The sequence below is a fragment of the Phoca vitulina genome, unplaced genomic scaffold, assembly GCF_004348235.1.
Source record: "Phoca vitulina isolate PV1807 unplaced genomic scaffold, GSC_HSeal_1.0 scaffold36, whole genome shotgun sequence".
NCBI classification, from domain to species: Eukaryota; Metazoa; Chordata; class Mammalia; order Carnivora; family Phocidae; genus Phoca; species Phoca vitulina.
This window is the reverse complement of record NW_022589739.1, coordinates 15048025-15060669: the sequence shown is the minus strand read 5'-3', so window position 1 is coordinate 15060669 and position 12645 is coordinate 15048025.

The window sequence follows — 12645 nt, the reverse complement described above, 5'->3', positions numbered from 1 at the left end:
AACCTTGGCAGCTCATTTTCTACCCCCCACCCCCCACCCCCGACTGGGTTTCCCGTAGGATGGCATGGCCCAAGATAAAAACCCTGGTGTCTCTCCAGTCCACCTCCTAAACATTTCTTAATCTATACCTTGCCTCCATCCCCAGGATATCATGTCAGCCATCACTGCTTCTCATTTTCTGAATTTGCTTACGGGGACCTTGCTCATCATAGGACTGGTCTTCAGGAGGCCAGTTAGGCATCAGGAATAGACCCCCACCCCCCCCCAGAGGCCAGCTCAATTTTGTCCAGTAAGACTGCTTGCCTGGGTATCTTAGGCAGGGGGCTGCGGGCAGGCCCAGCCAGCCAACAAGTGGTCCAGAGAGACCAGCCGGGCCTGAATCCCACCTGGAGCCAAGCTGGGACTATATAAGGGGGACTATTGGTGTGTCCTTCTAGAACTTCTGGAGGGCAGTACCTGAGTCTTGTTCATCTCTGTTTCCCCCACTCCCACCTGCTCCCAGTTTCAGAACAGGGCCTGGCATAATGTCCATGCTCAGGAAGCGTGGATTGGTCAGAGACTCTGAGATTATTGCTTCAGTCCTTTCTTGGCATGCCATCAGAAGTGAGACCTGGACCTGGCTACGTCTCCTGCTTCATCTCCCCCATTCCTACCTTATGCTGTAGGCTCCATCCACACCAACTAGTTCCCTGAATGTGAGCCAAGCTGTCTTCACTGCCATGCCTTTGTACGTGCTGGACCCTCCACTCAAGGCCCTTCCTCAGCCAGGTCAGCCTGAAGAACTCCCACTAATACATCCTTCTTTTAAGGCTCACTGAGTGCAAGTACTGCCTCTTCTAGGGAGTCTTCTGGAACTGGCCCTGGGAGGCCTCCCTCACTGTCTGTGCCCCCGCTGCACCCTGCCCATGCAGCCCTCTGTGATACCACTTGGCACAGAGTATTGTAGGTATATGTCCACGCAAGGCGACCCTTCTGAGGGACCGGGACCTGTTTCTCTCTGTACCTCCAGTGCCTAGCCAGAACCTGGCACAGAGGGAAAACCAGAACGTGTTTGTTTCCTCTCTACCCACCCCCACCTCGTGGAGGCAGGAGATGTCGTGGGAGAGGTTGCAGGGCCTTAAATGCCAGGCTAAGGAGAGAGGCTTGGTCAGATTTTCATTGTTGAATGATCCTAGTGGCTGGGACCCCTATCATTTGGGGTAAGAAGAGTGGTTTTTCACTTTGGCTCTCTCTCAGCCCAGAGAACAGGGGTTAGTTCTCTGGAAGGAAGATGGAAGATGGGCCTCTGACTGGGGTTATCACTCCGCCTTCCCCTGGACTCTCTTGTCCTTTCTGCATTCACTCCTAAATCCTGAAATCTCTTGCCAGAGGCCTGGGGTCTAGGATCCACTCCCACGACTCAAGGGCCAGGTCCAAACCTCAATCCCCTGTTATGTAAGTGAATTATCCTCTGTTCCCAACCAGCGCCAGCCAGATCTCCTCCTCCTAATTGATTTAATCTTCTCATACCAGAGAGCTGGGCGGGGTTGGGGAGACAGCATTGATCAGAAGCCAACACATCAGTGACGTAGGCTCATTAATTACAGGGAATCTAGGTCATGGATTGGCTCTGAGTGGCTCTGATTCTCCCCCTCCCCAGTCATTGGGTCTCTGAAAGGACATTTCATCTCCTCCTCATTTCTCAAACCCCAGTCTTACATGAAGAGAAAGTTGAGGGTCCCATAAAACCCTATCTATCTCAAATTTCCCCAAACCCTCAGCTCTGGACAGAAATTCCCTGCATTCCAATCTGAGCACAGGGCATAGCGAAACATAATTTATTGAGAAATGAGGGAGGAACAGATGCTTTAATTTTGGGGTAGGAAGAGACCTTGGAGTTGTCTTTATTTACTTTCCACATCAAGCAAATCTTCACTTTGTAGCTTCTCTGATAAAGGATGTCCAGATCTTGTGTACCCCCAGAGATGGGGAGCTCACTCCCCTAAGATAGTCCTTCCCTTGTATGGTGGCCTTTCTCGCATGGGGCTGAGATATCAGCATTGTGACTTCTGCTGGGACCCAGTTTTGCCTCTGGGGCCACAGGGCATGCCCCAGGACAGCCAGCCAGATCCTGAGACGTGATGGTTGCTCTTTTTCAGGATGAACACCTGGCTCTTTCACCAGTTCCTCATTTGGTAGACTTTACATATTACTCCTCACTGTTATCTCTTATGTGGACAAGTCATGGAGATCATCATCTCTCCAGATGCACAGAGCAGAACACAGACTCCAGGGCAGTGTGAATAGCTCAGGTCAGGGCAGGACTGTCACCTTTCCTGATCTTGATATTAGAGTTCCATTGATACAGCCTGAAATTGCCTGAGATCTTTTGAGGCTTTAACACACTTTTGACTCCGCTTATGCACAGAATCAGCAAATCCCCATTGTCATTTTTCTGACATAAGCAATGGAAAGTCTCCATGAAAATGATCTTTGTGATATTAGGAACATCTCCATGTTTCTTCCCTGTAATTCTTTTCATCTACCCTGACATTTATCTTCTCATACAATCATGTAATTATCCATCCACTCATTCACCCACACAACTATCCAACTATATGTTAATCCATCTATTCACCAACCCCACTATCTGCCTACATACCATTCCATTCAGCTGCCCATAGATTCATTCATGTACTCAATCACCTGTCCATCCACCTACCTACCTACCAACCCATTTAACCATTTATACATTTCTATCCACCTATCTGAGCATGTACTTAACTGTCCATCCATCCATTCATCCACCATCTACTGATATAACTACCCACCCATACATACATCTCTTCATCTGTTCCCTCTCCCAGTCATCCATACATCTATATTCATCATCCATCCATCCATACATCCATCCATACATCCATCCAGTACTTACTGGGATTCTATTACCTTTCAAATCTGTGTTGAGTATTCTGAGTGATTCAAAACTGAGTAAAATATAGGTGCTCACTCTTTGGGAGCCCACAAACCAGATGATGGCAAGTACTGTAAAACAGGAACAAAGAAAATGCTTTGGGGATTCAGAGGAGGGAGAAATGGTATCTGGATAAGGTTATGGATGCGTTTCCACCAGGGTAAACTTTTGGTTTGGGCCTTAATAGAACAACAGTATTTGGGCATATATAAATGCATTGGATGTAATTCCAAATAGAAGAAGTAGCATAAAACCTACTAGAGGAGAGATGTCATGTCTTATTCTTTATACCCCCATTAAAGTACTTAGTACAGAACTGGGCACACTTTAGTAACTTAATACATACTTGGTGATTAATATTTTCCCTTCTCTTCTCTAAGAGGGATACCCCAACACTTAATCAGGGTAAGAGTTTACCCTTTCTCTTTAAGAGGATTCTATGGTTGCATTGCTGGATGGCCTTGGAGAAGTAACAAAACCTTTCTGGGGTTCTCTGAGTTTGGGGTTGAATTTCTGTCTCTGTCAGGTGGTCCTTTTCCCCTAATTTTAATTATTTCTACTATGTTCTCTGCTCTCTTCAGAGACATCAGCATTTCCACATATCTTAAATTTTATTTTCTTTTGTTGGCACCAGTAAACTCAATCCCAGCTGTCTTCAACTTCCCCAGCCTCATCCCCAGGCAAGAAATTCTGTAATATGGAAGAAGGGGGAAGTTCTGTGCAAGTGGAATAGCACTGAAGTAGAAGTTAGGAGCCATGAATTCAAAACCAGCTTTGCCATGAACTTGCTATGTGCCCTCAGGCAAGTCTCTTTTCCTCTATGTTTTAAAACTCCCCCTACCCCCACATAGAATCTTAGTACTGAACAGCATTTGAGATCCTCCAGCCCAATATCCTCATCTTATAAATGGAAAAATAGCCTCATAAAGGGCATGTGACTTGTTCTAGATCATATCTAGATTAGTGGCAAAGCCAGAACAGATTTCCTGACTTTCAGCTCAAGGTTTTTTTTTTACCCAACCACAATTTTTCAGTCTCCAGTCACAGCCCCTATATATCTCAGGAAGAGCTTCCTCTCCCATCTCCATTCCCCAGGAAGGAATCTGTGTTTTCCAAATGTTTTGACTATGTGTTACTGGGTGGGGGCTGGGCAGGCAGTATTTAAGAGCAAGTATTCCCAGCCTGATGGAGTTAATTATGTTCATCAGGAAGAGAGAAGAGAAAGGAACAAGGCGCTCTGGTTATCTACTGGGCTTTAATCAAATTGAGAAACGAGGAAATTCATCACGCAGAGGCTAAGGGAGTTCGAGAGCTTGGCTTCCGAGGGCTCTGAGAACTCTAATGGGTTGGGCGCTGTCCAAGGTGCTGACATCTTCACTTACTGCTCTGAGTTGCTGGGAGGAGCTGGGAGGGGACCACTCTGGGCAGAGGCAGGGCAGCTTTTAGGAGATGGCCCAGGATACAGCAAGGAAAGGTCTGGACATGTTGGGGAGAGGCTTGAGTTCCTATTCTCCCTTCTGAATCTTCCCTTTTCCATTCATTTGTTTATCTTCTTTAGGGAAAATATCCCTTCTTATGGCCAGAGCCCTCGGCTGAGATTGAAGAAACAGAACAGAAGGAAAAGCCCTAGACCCTTTGCTTTCAGGGAGATGGACCCCAGTATGAGGGTGGAAGCCCAGTTCTTGGCCTTGGGGACTTCCCCATCGTAAAGGGAGATGTGACTTCTGCTTTTATTAAATCCTCAGTCCAGTGATAGAGTCATGAACTGCATTTGAGGATTTGTTAATCCGGCAGAGGAATGTCACTCTGTCTTTAACTCAAGTATGCTTTAAGGGAGGCATGGCCCATGTCTAAATGGAGCCTCCAGTCTGATGGGGAAGACATGGTCTTCCTCTGAAAAAAATCTGTCTGGCTAAGGAGACATGTTCTTGATTTACGGGGAAACCTCAATTATAATCAGGGAGACAAGATGGACAGATAAGTTAAAATGTGCACAATAACCAACCAAAGGGCTCAGATCTCCATGCTCATGATTGAGGTTATTCGCCCTAGATATTTTTTTTAAAGATTTTATTTATTTATCTGACAGAGAGACAGCAAGAGAGGGAACACAAGCAGGGGAGTGGGAGAGGAAGAAGCAGGCTTCCCGCTGAGCAGAGAGCCCGATGTGAGGCTCGATCCCAGGACCCTGGGATCATGACCTGAGCCGAAGGCAGATGCTTAACGACTGAGCCACCCAGGCGCCCCTCGCCCTAGATATTGTTAATCAAGGAAAATTTTCTGGTAGAGGTGAACTTGAACTGAGCTTAAAGGAAAACAAGAGACTTTGGTCCCTAGATCTTAGGCCTCCTGAGAATCATGACCGTGCCTTCTCATTCCCTATATCCCCTTTGGAGTAAGTACAAGCCCAGGCACAGAGAAGGTCCTTGTTCAATGAATAATCACCAGTAGATAGAGAGTGAATGTACCTGCTTGATGTTTGGGGACATAGCAGAGTGGGGATGGTGTAGAGATCAAGGAGGAGGGTTAGTTGGAATGGAGAGCCTGAGGCTGGGGTGGGGGGATAGCAGTGGAGTGATAAGATGGGCAGAGGGAGTAGCCTAATGTATGTCCAGGCCACTGAAGTACAGCATTTGGAACAACTCCCTCGTGTTTCTGGAACTGGTGAGAGATACTTTATTGAATCTTGGATTGTTAAAGCTAGAGACTATTAAGTTACAAAATCATAGACTGCTCAGCTTCTAGAGCCACACAACCATGGATAGTTAGACTATTAAAAGCATAGCATCTTAGCAGGGCAGAACACAGTGTGTTAAAATTATAGAACTGTAGAATACTAGAGCCAAAGAGCCAAAAGTCCATATTAGAGAATCTTAAAATCCAAGAATCTGAATGTCAAAAGGGAAAAGAAATCCTAGTTTATTGACTCCCACTATTTGTATCAATTATGGTGCCAGGAGTATTCAAGCATATTATTCCATTTAATTTCTTCCACAATGTTTAGGCCATTTAGTCCCATCTCTACTCAGTGGAGTACTTCTGTCAAAGGCTTATCAAACAAAAGCTTGCATGAGCTTCATGACAGGGGAGTCATTACCTCTGTGCATACCTCTACCCCCTGCTGAATGGCAAATAGAAAGTTCTCTCTTATGTAAGCCGCACTCTCTTCCTGTAGTGCCTCCACACCGGTCTGGCTCATGTCCTCTGAGCTACACTGAGTAAGTCTAATCTCCCACTCACATGACAGCTTTTCAGATGGATAAAGACAGTCTTTATTTCTTTCTTCTCTAGGATAAGCTGGTTTGTTCATCATGTAGCTAGAAATGGGACAGCAAATCAAAGAATATTTGAGCCGGATAGGCCCTTAGAGGTCATTTTGTCCAGAGACTTCCTTTTACTGCCGGGCAGTAAAGCCTTATGGTCGGGAGCCTGGGCTTTAGAGAGAGACGAGCATGAATGCAGAATCCAGAGATCCAGCACTAAGCACTAACTTCGTGTGTAACCTTGGGCAAATTACCTAATATATTGGGCCTCCATCTCTTTATCCATAAAATAAAGAGAATAATAGTTGATGTGAAGATTGGATAAGATAATGCAGAGGAAGCTCTTAGAGGAGTGCTTGGCACACAGTAAGCAGTCAATAAATATTAGCTATAATTATTGGAGGTCCAGAAGGGCAGGTACTTGCTCAAGATCACAGAGCAACTCACAGGCAGAGCTGGGGTTAGACCAAGGACTCCTGCTTCCCAGGGCAAGTCACTTTCCTGTTTACATTTCCACTCTGTCTTCCTTGGGAAAAGGAAATTAACTCCAGAGGGAACTGGAATACTTTGCTCATTGAATCAGTTAGATTGCATGTGAGAGTATACCTGATTAAGAGGCTTAATTAAACCTTTTGCTTCTTTAACAAGGAGACCAGAGGAAGGTGGATCCAGGTTTGTCTGGTGACTCAATCATGTCTAACGACCTAGGCTTTTCCCATTTTAAGCTTTGAGAGAGACTCCTCTGCCTCACAAGATGGCTGATGTGGCACCAAGCACCATGTCTTCCCAAGCAGGAAGAAAGGCCATGGGAGCATAAAGGGTCTTCTCTCATGCCACTGTCTTATCCAGGAGGGGATCTTTCCAAGCAGACCATCCCCTTATATCTCATTGACCAAAATGAGGTCACATGTCCACTCTCAGACCACTTGCTGGTGAAGATGAAGGTGTTTCCATGAATGGTTTGGATTATCCCTGTGGCTAGGCACATTGCTACTGGAACAAGGAAGAGGGACTTGGCTGTGGGAAGGCAACCAGTAGTGCTTGCCATACTTACTCTGTCTCCTCTCTGGATTGGCCTCCCCTGGCGTCTTCACGTCTGCCAGGGAGCCTGCCCCGGTTTCCACCCGTGTCCAGCACACCCTCTTCTACCATGTAATTGAGCATCACCCAATTCAAGTCTACTTTGCCAAGCTCTCTCATCTTTCCATGTTCAGATCTTGTCCCAGACAGTCTATGAGCACTGGGAGAATAATAGCAGCTACTAATGAATAAGTACCTATTGTGTTCCAGCCACTACTCTGGCCACTTGTAACCAGCTTCCAAATGGCTTCCAATGATCCATATCTCCTGGTATTCACACCCTTTTGTGTTCCCCTCCCACATTATACTGGGGTTAGTCTGTGTGACCAATAGAATGTGGCAAAAGTTATGGTATATCACTTCCAAGATTACATTATAAAAGACACCATGGCTTCCATCTTGGCAGCACACATCCTCTTCCGTGGATCATTCATCGTAGGGGAAGTTAGACACCATGGCAAGAGTGCCCTTATGGAGGAGCTTGCATAAAAATTAAACCCTTTGACTACCTGCTAGCAAAGAACAGAGGCCTGACAACAACCACAGAGTGAGCCTGGAAGTGGATCCCAGTTGAGCCTTCTGATGACTGTGGCCCTGGCTGACACCTGAATGCAACCTCATGAGAGATCGTGAGCCACAATCTCCCAGTTAATCCACTTCTGGGTTCTCGATCCTCAGAAAATTGTGTGACATAATAAACGTGTTGTTTTCAGCTGCTAAGTTTTGGGGTAGTTTGTTACTCAGCAGTAGTTAACTACCATAGCGCTATATTGTCACATTAAATCCTCACAACATCCCTGAAAGGTGGAGTTTGTTTCTCCCGTTTTGAGGATGAGAAAACTGATGCTGAGATGAGGGCAGTGACTTTTCACACCTGGAAAGTGGTGGAGCTGGGATTTGCCCTCATGTCTATTGGATTCCAGAGCAGAGGGAACCTGGTTCTGTTTTCTCAGCTAGAATGTCTGCAGGATGAAGGTTGAGGAACTGGGAACGGGAGGAGGCAGTCTCTTTCTCTGATGTGTTTTCTCTCCTTTTTTTCATTCCAGCCGCATTAGTTAGCAGCCACTACATCATCTAGTGTGTATATGTGATTCTGGGACAAGAAGTTGTATCAGAAAAAACAGCAGAGTTTTGAGAAGCTTTTGAGTGACCTTGGATAAATTCCTGCACTTTTCTGGGCCGTGGTTTCTTTGTCCACTATGGGGAATAAAATCCTCCTTCCATATGCATCACCAGGAAACCTGGAAGATCAGGTGTGAGGGGATTTTGTAAAATGCGAAGTGTCGTGATTACGGAAAGGTCTGCTTTGAGTATGGAGCACCCGTGACCCAGGGCTCTCAGTCTGTAGGGGAGGCAGCCCCACACAGTGACCTCTGCACAAGTGGCAAGTGCTCCCTCTTCTCTCCCACCTGAGTCTAGCTTCAAGAGACAGAGAATACGGAGAGAAATTGAAGGCCCCGCCCATTTCTTCAGCCTCATCCCTCACCATGACCTCTCTGTTAGGCCACACCGCAGCCCGGCTGAACTAGTGGAAATTCCCCAAGCCTGCCGGGAGCTTTCTGTATGCTGACACTTTATCTGTGCCATTTCTTCTCCCTGGACACCCTTCCTAACTTCTCCACCTGGTGTGTTCCTACTCATCTTTCAAGACTCAGCTTAGATGCCCCCACTTCTAGGATGCCTCTCTTGACCTGGTTCAAAGCCTCCTACTTCTCCCCTTGATTAGTGCACCAGCCTCCTGCCTGAGCTCTTGGCCTCCAGCTTCCTTTTTCCACTCAAAGCCCCCATGGTGCAGCCAGCAACCTTTCTAAAACACAAATCTTGTCCTGTCACTCCCTGCTTAAAATAACCAGTCAATGGAATAATCCATCAATCAATGCTTCAAGGGCTTCTTGCCCTCAGGAAGATATCCAAAGCCTTCAGCTGGAACCCAAGGCTTGGTCCCCGCTGGTGTCTCCAGCCTCAGCTCTCCAGTCTGATTGCCCTGCATACACGGTACACCCCTGCCACATTGTTCTTGTGTCATATCTCAGACGCACCTTACTCTCTCATGCCTCCCTGTCTTTGCTCATCCTGATGTTTCTCATGCCCATTCCCGTCTTCTCTACCTGGGGACTTCCTGCCTAATCTAAGCCAGCTCTGATTTAACCTCTTCTGGAAGCCTTTCCTGGTGGCCCCAGGAAGAGTTCATGGCTTCCTCTTCTTCCGTCTCCTATTTGACGAGTCATGCTTTTGTTACCGTTTGTCAGTTTGTCAGCTTACAGTGGGAGTTTGCTGTATCTGACCCTGGCTGTGTCCCCAGCAGTGCCGCTGCCGGGGCACAGAGCAGCCATGTGGGATTTGTTGGTTGGTTGGTTGGTTGGTTGGTTGGTTGAATGAGTGAATGGTGGATGAATCCAGCCTTGAACCATCACTTCTTGGCTGGCCCCAGAACTGCTGTTTCCTAGGGTAAACCCATTTTATAGCAAAAGGGGAAGCAGAGGAAGGGACTGCTCTGGAAGGGAGAAAGAAAATCAATAAAAATGTAAATCTAGTTGAGAAAAGCTGTCCCAGCCTGGCTGTGGAGAGAGATAAGACTGGGCAGGCTGAGCCCTGGCTGACAGTGGAAGGGAGATTAGGGGACAAGCAGAACTACAGCCAGGGCAGCAAAGGGAGTGTCTCCCCTCAGTGGTGCCTCCTCCCCCTGTCTTCACCCCCGATCCCACCTCCATGCTCTATGGGCTCCTTAAATTCTTTCAGGGACAGGGGAAGTAAACTTACAAATACTGGTCATCTGATGCACTGCCTGTGAGCGAGTATGTTATTTGGTCTTCACAACTTTTGGGAGACAGGAGATAGGAATGATCAGCCTTACCATACAAGTGAAGAAACAGATTCAGAGAAGTAAATCACTTATTCAGGGTCACATTGTGAGTAAGTGGCAGTCAGGATTTGAACCCAAATTTCACTGACTCTAAACTTCTGGTCTTTTCACTCCACTCCACTGGAGGTCTACAGCCAGACTTTGGATGGTCCCCAACCTCTGAAATCAGAGGCACAGGTGTTTATACGATGGTGTGTGATTTTAATGGAGATACATCTTTTATCATTCTCTAAGGTGGTTGTCATCCACTCTCCATTACCTGTGCCAGGCTGTCTCCCTAGAGGTGGTGGCCTTTTGAGTTGAGTCTGGAAGATTGAGTAGGACTTCATGAAGTGGGATGGAGAGGCAAGCAGTGGGGTGGGGATGAAGAAGTCCTGTTAGGTGGAGGGAAGAGCACACATTGGGGCCTGTTAAGGGGAAAGGATTCAACAGGGCCAAAGAATGGCGAAGGTGCTGTGGGCTCTTGCTCTTCATTTATTTGCACTCTAGTCATGGCACCTGGCTCCCGGCTCTGGAGAAGCATCTCCCTGCTGCAACTTTCTAGCATGGGTCTATGGGCCAAAGGGCTTCTGAGCGAGGCATCAGGATGTTCATTCTGGTTCCAGGAGAAACTGCTGGATTTTACTACCAGTCAACTCTAGCATGGAGACAATGCCTTTCTCCCAGCTTCCGGATGCAGGGTGAGAAGAAAGAGCTCATAAAGGCAATTGCTTATGGCTCCTCCTTGGCCAGAGGCCATAAGAGGGCTGTTCCCTGGACTCCCTTGGTCCCTGGGAATCCCTCCAGCCCTGACCTGCTCCACCCCTGGCTCTCAGCCCTGTGGCTCTCTTGTGATGACTCCTGGAGTCTCCTCACCCTGACCAGCCTGGGAGGTTTTAAGCAGAAGGACCTCACTTTCTCCTTCAAATCTCAGCTCAACCCAGAGGCGGACTCAGCATGAAGCTAATGCAGTTTGAGTATCATCGTTCTCTCCTCAGGCCCAGGGAAGGGCCTCTGCAATGTGTTCAGGTTGTGTGTTCTTGGGAAATTTGCAAAGGTAAGGTACTTTAACCACAAGTAGTTAAGATTGCTAGTTCTTCCTACTCCAGCTACTTGTGTCCCAGTTTTTCTTTATGTGAGGTGGTTGGAGGGGCCATGGGCATTTCTGGGATCTGGCTAAGGGGCAGTTGAATTGGGGATCAACTTAATTTGGGTTCATTGGGATATATTTATATGGTTCTCAGTCACCTCTGTATTTGATAACTTATTGCTAGCCACCTGCATGTAGAGAATGGCCTCTAGGAATCTTCTTACCCACTGTCCAACTCACTTGGCATTGTGACATCAAGGTGTCATATCCAGAGGTCATCTTGTGACATCTATGTGTTTTATGTGGCCTGGCCCTGGAAGTACATGGGCAATAGAAGGAAAACAGGTTTGCAATGACGGAACCAGAAGCTAGGCTGCAGGAAATCCTGCCAGTCTTCAGGGAGAAGAATGTATTTTAGACATGTGCACAACGGTTAGTAAAAAAAATATGCTCTTTTTCTGAATTGTGTGATGTATTTGCTTTGACTTTTCTCATTCTAGGTACTCACTTTCTTACCTAATTTTGTGCTCTTTTTCTTAAAGAGGGCTCCCCAAAGTGTATAAGCTTCAGTTCCCACAAAACCCTGGCTCCACCATTTATGTTCTTGTATGATTTTGGGCAAGTTGCTTATTCGTTCTGAACTGTTTCCTCTTCTGTAAAATGTGAATGACAATTTGAACAGGTGAGGACTCGGAAAGCTTCATGACCTTATTCCATTTCTGAAACCATTACTAGAGGAAGTAACCCAGTCAAATGAAAATTAGACCAGAATATACAGATAGGGAAAGATGTTATATGCAAGAAGTAACAGTGAGCAATGAATCCAGTAAAACTTAAATCTAAATAACTGGAAATAATGTGGTTGCTGCGAACTCTAATGCACTTTGTAAGAAAGGAATTTTGTAATATAAGAGACATGATGCAAGAACAAATTTAATAATAAGCTGTGTCTATAATTCCAGATTATTTCTGCAAAACCTGGGGAACAGGAGGGAAGGAGAAGGAATATACACACGTGAATGGCCTCATCTTGTTGGAAGAAACCTTGAAATTCTTGGCATTGATAAATACAGGCTCAGATATTTATTAAACATTTAAGGTATCAACCAGTAGAATCAAAATGGGAGTTCGAATTTCTGTACCTTCTTCCTCTTCTTTCGCGTGGGAGAGCCTCAAAGTCCTGCCACAGGAGCTGTTCGGAGGGCCAGAGCCACACGTGTCCCCACTGCCCCCCGCTTGCCCCCCAGCTTCTCCCCTGCCTCCAGCACAGGGCTGGACACAGGGCTTGGGAAGCTGCTGCTGACAGCTGTCTCCTGCCGCCCAAGCAGATCTCAGTCAGGTCACGTCAGGTGGCAACAGAATGGGCTGGAGTAGATGAGGAAACTCTCTCCCCTTCCCGGGGTTGGCGGGGGGGGGG